At 42.4% G+C, this 6,739-nt stretch overlaps 1 pseudogene; it reads left to right on the top strand.

Annotated features, from left to right (window-relative positions):
* The first annotated feature begins 5,597 nt into the window (after positions 1 to 5,597).
* On the top strand, positions 5,598 to 6,209 carry LOC129557322 (high mobility group protein B1 pseudogene; annotated as a pseudogene).
* Positions 6,210 to 6,739: the final 530 nt, after the last annotated feature.

The raw sequence follows: 6,739 nt of genomic DNA, 5'->3' as shown, positions 1-6,739 counted from the left end.
ATTGTTTTATTTTTATTTTTTTTATTTTAATTGGAGACTAATTAGTTTATAATATTGTGTTTGTTTTGCCATACATTGACATGAATCCTTTCAACCTATCTACCACTGTTTCTTCTTCTCTGAAATCAGAGTTAGAGGTATCCTCTCACCATACTTTGTATTTTCCAATCTATCACCTGTGTCGACAATGTTTCCTCTACAGAATTACATATCCTTCAAGCCTCATCTTGCAAAGTTCCTCACCAGAATTCTGATCTACTTTGGAACTCCATAGAACACGTCTTTTTAGTTGGAGAAGTGCTGAACTCCATTTTAATGTATATATACTTTTCTCTACCACTGGATTGTGAGCTCTTTTGGGACGGAGACAAATATCCTGTTCAACTCTGTGTCCTCTATAAGGACTTCATTGTTTTTCAAATAGTAAATGTGCTATCAATGACCATTAAATTGCTAGCCACATTTCTGCACTGTGACTCACAAAATGCATGCTTCCAATTGCCAGACACTGGTGTGGAAATACACCAATACATGTTAAAAACTAAAGCTGGAAACTTAGAAAAGCAATTTAGTAAAATAATGCTTTAAATAACCATAATTTTCGTACACAAGGTAATCAAAAGACAATACATGCTTTAGGAAAGGAAATAATCTTTTTCCAACTAACTTTCATTTCAAAATAGACTGCAAGCTCCCTCATTTAGAAATAGAGTTCAGAACACTTGGAGAGCTTTTGTAAACTTTTGTTTCCTGTCTGTCTTGGTTGGATTGTCCAGAAACAGACTCTTGAGGCAATGTTTTAAGTGCAAGTGGTTTCTTGGGGAAGTAAGAAGAAAACAGTAAGGGAGTTGGGATATGAAGCAAAGAAGGAATGAAGAGCAGCTAGAGGGTACACTCAGTGATTGAAGCTTAATTTTACTTCAGCAATTCTGGGAGCCAGTGTGAAAATGCTTGAGTTATCCCACCCAAGGAACAAGGGAGCTAGGGTGTCTATATACTTCAATCTGTCTGTAGTTGAGGGCTGCTTCCAAGGGTATAGAAATTCTATTCTGCTGGGTAGGTGAAAAGCAGGATCCAATGGTTAAAGTAAAAAAAAAAATCCTCAGGTAATTAAGTGCAAATACTAGCAATTGAAGAGAGCTGGTATGCCCTACAGTGGCGATGGCAAGGAATTATGGGCAGAGCATCAACATTGTCTGTTAGGTTAACTTTGAGAATTTAGTAAATGCTCGTGTATTTATTGAACAAGTAACTATTGGGGCTTCTGTTCATGTCTCCAGCCACCAGGAGGATGCTGGAGAAGAGTGGTAAGCAAAGGCAGATAATGCAGTGACACTGATACAGCCTTCACTCTGTGGAGAAACAGACAATAAACACATAAACCACCAAATAATATAATTACAGACTGGAATAGATAATTTAAAGGAAAGAAACAGGAAGCTATAATACAGAATAATCAAGGTACAAACAAACATAGGTAATGTGGTCAGAATAAGACAGATGTCAAAATAAGGGGCCTATACCAGACTAAGAACTAATTTCCCAATTCAAAGAAAACTAGTGCAGATTCTTTCTCTCTGGGTAGATGGGAGTTTACAGAGACTTAGGGCATTATCGGGCATCTCTCGCGTCTGCGCCGCCGGGGCCCACCGCCGGGCGCAACTGACCATGCAAAGAGGTGCCGCGGTGAGGAGCTACCCCACGCCTGAGGCCAGGGCCCGTGGCCGAGAGGAGCTACCTCACGTCCAATAGGCGGTGGCTGCGCGGGCCAGGAGGGCCGAGAGGAGCTACTCCACGTTCAAGGTCAGGAGGGGCGGCCTTGAGGAGACACCCCTCATCCAAGGTAAGGTGCAGCGGCTGCACTTTCTTGGAGCAGCTGTGAAGAGATATCCCACGCCCAAGGTAAGAGAAACGCAAATAAGACAGTAGGTATTGGGAGGGGGCATCCGAGGGCAGACAAACTGAAATCATAATCACAGGAAACTAGTCCATCTGATCACATGGACCACAGCCGAATGTGGTCCACTGGAGAAGGGAATGGCAAACCACTTCAGTATACTTGCCTTGAGAACCCCATGAACAGTGTCAAAGGGCAAAATGATAGGATACTGAATGAGGAATTCCCCAGGTCGGTAGGTGCCCAGTATGCTACTGGAGATCAGTGGAGAAATAACTGTAGAAGGAATAAAGGGATGGAGCAAAAGCAAAACTAATACCCAGTTGTGGATGTGACTGGTGATAGAAGCAAGGTTCGATGCTGTAAAGAGCAATATTGCATAGGAACCTGGAATGTTAGGTCCATGAATCAAGGCAAATTGGAAGTGGTCAAACAGGAGATGGCAAGAGTGAACGTCAACATTCTAGGAATCAGTGAACTAAAATGGACTGGAATGGGAGAATTTAAGTCAGATGACCATTATATCTACTACTGTGGGCAGGAATCCCTTAGAAGAAATGGAGTAGCCATCATGGTCAACAAAAGAGTCTGAAATGCAGTACTTGGATGCAATCTTAAAAACGACAGAATGATTTCTGTTCGTTTCCAAGGCAAACCATTCGTATTGCAGTAATCCAGGCCAATGCCCCAACCAGTAACGCTGAAGAAGCCGAAGTTGAACGGTTCTATGAAGACCTACAAGACCTTTTAGAACTAACACCCAAAAAAGATGTCCTTTTCATTATAGGGGACCGGAATGCAAAAGTAGGAAGTCAAGAAACACCTGGAGTAACAGGCAAATTTAGCCTTGGAGCATGAAATGAAGCAGGGCAAAGGCTAATAGAGTTTTGTCAAGAGAACGCACTGGTCATAGCAAACATCCTCTTCCAACAACACAAGAGAAGACTCTGCACATGGACATCACCAGATGGTCAACACCGAAATCAGATTGATTATATTCTTTGCAGGCAAAGATGGAGAAGCTCTATACAGTTAGCAAAAATAAGACCAGGAGCTGACTGTGGCTCAGATCATGAACTCTTTATTGCCAAATTCAGACTTAAATTGAAGAAAGTAGGGAAAACCACTAGACCATTCAGATATGACCTAAATCAAATCCCTTATGATTATACAGTGGAAGTGAGAAATAGATTTAAGGGACTAGATCTGATAGAGTGCCTGATGAACTCTGGATGGAGGTTTGTGACATTGTACAGGAGACAGGGACCAAGACCATCCCCATGGAAAAGAAATGCAAAAAAGCAAAATGGCTGTCTGAGGAGGCCTTACAAATAGCTGTGAAAAGAAGAGAGGCGAAAAGCAAAGGAGAAAAGGAAAGATATAAGCATCTGAATGCAGAGTTCCAAAGAATAGCAAGGAGAGATAAGAAAGCCTACCTCAGTGGTCAAGGCAAAGAAATAGAGGAAAACAACAGAATAGGAAAAACAAGAGACCTCTTCAAGAAAATTAGAGATTCTAAGGGAACATTTCATGCAAAGATGGGCTCGATAAAGGACAGAAATGGTATGGACCTAACAGAAGCACAAGATATTAAGAAGAGGTAGCAAGAATACACAGAAGAACTGTACAAAAAAGTTCTTCACGATCAAGATAGTCACGATAACGTGATCACTGACCTAGAGCCAGACATCTTGGAATGTGAAGTCAAGTGGGCCTTAAAAAGCATCACAACGAACAAAGCTAGTGGAGGTGATGGAATTCCAGTTGAGCTATTTCAAGTCTTGAAAGATGATGCTGTGAAAGTGCTGCACTCAATATGCCAGCAGATTTGGAAAACTCAGCAGTGGCCACAGGACTGGAAGAGGTCAGTCTTCATTCCAATCCCAAAGAAAGGCAATCCCAAAGAATGCTCAAACTACCACACAATTGCACTCATCTCACATGCTAGTAAAGCCATGCTCAAAATTCTCCAAGCCAGGCTTCAGCAATATGTGAACCATGAATTCCCAGATGTTCAAGCAGGTTTTAGAAAAGGCAGAGGCACCAGAGATCAAATTGCCAACATCCGCTGGATCATGGAGAAAGCAAAAGAGTTCCAGAAAAACATCTATTTCTGCTTCATTGACTATGCCAAAACCTTTGACTGTGTGGATCACAATAAACTGTGGAACATTCTGAAAGAAATGGGAATCCCAGACCACCTGACCTGCCTCTTGAGAAACCTGTATGCAGGTCAGGAAGCAACAGTTAGAACTGTACATGGAACAACAGACTGGTTCCAAATAGGAAAAGGTGTACGTCAAGGCTGTATATTGTCACCTTGCTTATTTAACTTATATGCAGAGTACATCATGAGGAACGCTGGACTGGAAGAAGCACAAGCTGGAATCAAGATTGCTGGGAGAAATATCAATAACCTCAGATATGCAGATGATACTAACCTTATGGCAGAAAGTGAAGAGGAACTCAAAAGCCTCTTGATGAAAGTGAAAGAGGAGAGTGAAAAGGTTGGCTGAAGCTCAACATTCAGAAAACAAAGATCATGGCATCTGGTCCCATCACTTCATGGGAAATGGAAAAACAGCGGAAACAGTGTCAGACTTTATTTTGGGGGGCTCCAAAATTACTGCAGATGCTGATTGCAGCCATGAAATTAAAAGACGCTTACTACTTGGAAGGAAAGTTATGACCAACCTTGATAGTATATTAAAAAGCAGAGACATTACTTTGCCAACCAAGGTCCGTCTAGTCAAGGCTATGGTTTTTCCCATGGTCATGTATGGATGTGAGAGTTGGACTGTGAAGAAAGCTGATCACCGAAGAATTGATGCTTTTGAAGTGTGGTGTTGGAGAAGACTCTTGAGAGTCCCTTGTACTGCAATGAGATCCAACCAGTCCATTCTAAAGGAGATCAATCCTGGGTGTTCTTTGGAAGGACTGAAGCTAAAGCTGAAACTGCAATACTTTGGCCACCTCATGTGACGAGTTGACTCACTGGAAAAGACTCTGATGCTGGGAAAGGTTGAGGGCGGGAGGAGAAGGGGACGACTGAGAATGAGATGGCTGGATGGCATCACCGACTCTGTGGACATGAGTTTGAGTGAACTCCGGGAGTTGGTGATGGACAGGGAGGCCTGGCATGCTGTGATTCATGGGGTCGCAGAGAGTCGGGCACGACTGAGCGACTGAACTGAACTGAACTGAACTGAAGGGCATTATCATCAAAAGTGAGTCAGATATGACTCCCTGTCTTAGTCCACTGGGGCTACTCTAGCAAAATTACCATAGACTGGGTGGCTTCAACGGCCTCACAGTTCTCTAGATTGGAAAGTCCAAGATCAAGACACTGCTAGATTCAGGGTCTGAGGAGAGCCTGATTCCGGGTTCACAGATGGCCATCCTCTTACAGTGTACTTATATGGTGGAAGAAGCTAGGGAGTTCTTGGAAGACTTTTTTATAAGGGCATTAAGCTCTTTATAAGAGCTCAGTCTTCACGATGTAATCGCCTCCCAAAGGCCCCACCTCCAAACACTATCACACTGGAGAGAAGGTTTCAACACATGAATTTTGGGGAGACACAATCATTCAGTCTACAGCACTTTCATTCCCCTAAGACCCAGTGGGGAGGAAAAAACTATCTCAGACAAGAGGGGAGGGCATGGGGCAACTCTGTGTCTCTCAGAGGAAAAATAATTAAACATGGGCAAAGGAGATCCTAAGAAGTTGAGAGGCAAAATGTCGTCATATGCATTCTTTGTGCAAACTTTCCAAGAGGAGTACAAGAAGAAGCACCCAGATGCCTTAGTCAACTTCTCAGAGTTTTCTAAGAAGTGCTCAGAGAAGTGGAAGATCATATCTGCTAAAGAGAAAGGAAAATTTGAAGACACGGCAAAGGTTGACAAGGCCTGTTATGAAAGAGAAATTAAAACTTACATCCATCCTAAAAGGGATACAAGTTTCAAGAAAGAAGTTCAAGTATCCCAATGCACTCAAGAGGCTTCCTTTGGCCTTTTTCTCGTTTTGTTCTTAATATTGCCCCAAAATCAAAGGTGAACATCCTGGCCTCTTCACTGGTGATGTTGCAAAGAAACTGGGAGTAATGTGGAATAACACTGCTGCAGATGACAAGCAGCCTTATGAGAAGAAGGCTACTGAGCTGAAGGAAAAGTACAAAAAGGTATTACTGCAAGCTAAAAGGAAGCCAGATGCAGCAAAAAAGGAAGTTGTCAAGGCTGAAAAAAGCAAGAAAAAAAGGAAGAGGAGGAAGATTAAGAGGATGAGGAGGAGGAAGAAGATGATGATAATGAATAAGTTGGTTCTAGTGCAGCTTTTATTCTTGTCTATAAAGCGACTCTGATGCTGGGAGTGATTGGGGGTGGGTGGAGACGGGGACAACAGAGAATGAGATGGCTGGATGGCATCACCGACTCGATGGACATGAGTCTGAGTGAACTCCGGGAGTTGGTGATGGACAGGGAGGCCTGGCGTGCTGTGATTCATGGGGTCGCAGAGAGTCGGACACAACTGAGCGACTGAACTGAACTGAACTGATAAAGCATTTAACTTCCCATTGTACACAACCCACTCCTTTTATAGAAAAAAATTGAAATATAAAAAAAAGGAAAGATGAGGGTAATAATATTGATGCAGATAAAGGGAATGCTAAACAAGATTTAATATTACTGAAAGAATATTACTGGGGAAAAAAATATATTATCCAGCTAGAACAACCAGTTTCCTATAGACCTCCAACACTGTATCTCTTCAAAAGTCTCTTGAGCAGGCCATAATATCCTCACTAACCCTAAGTGAAGGGTATAGCCATACTTATGAACTTCTTA

The sequence above is a fragment of the Moschus berezovskii genome, chromosome 7 (genome assembly GCF_049115385.1).
Source record: "Moschus berezovskii isolate FMDL1 chromosome 7, NW_MosBer_1.0, whole genome shotgun sequence".
NCBI lineage: Eukaryota > Metazoa > Chordata > Mammalia > Artiodactyla > Moschidae > Moschus > Moschus berezovskii.
Note: the sequence above shows the minus strand (reverse complement) of the source record. Positions and strands in the feature narration are given on the sequence as shown.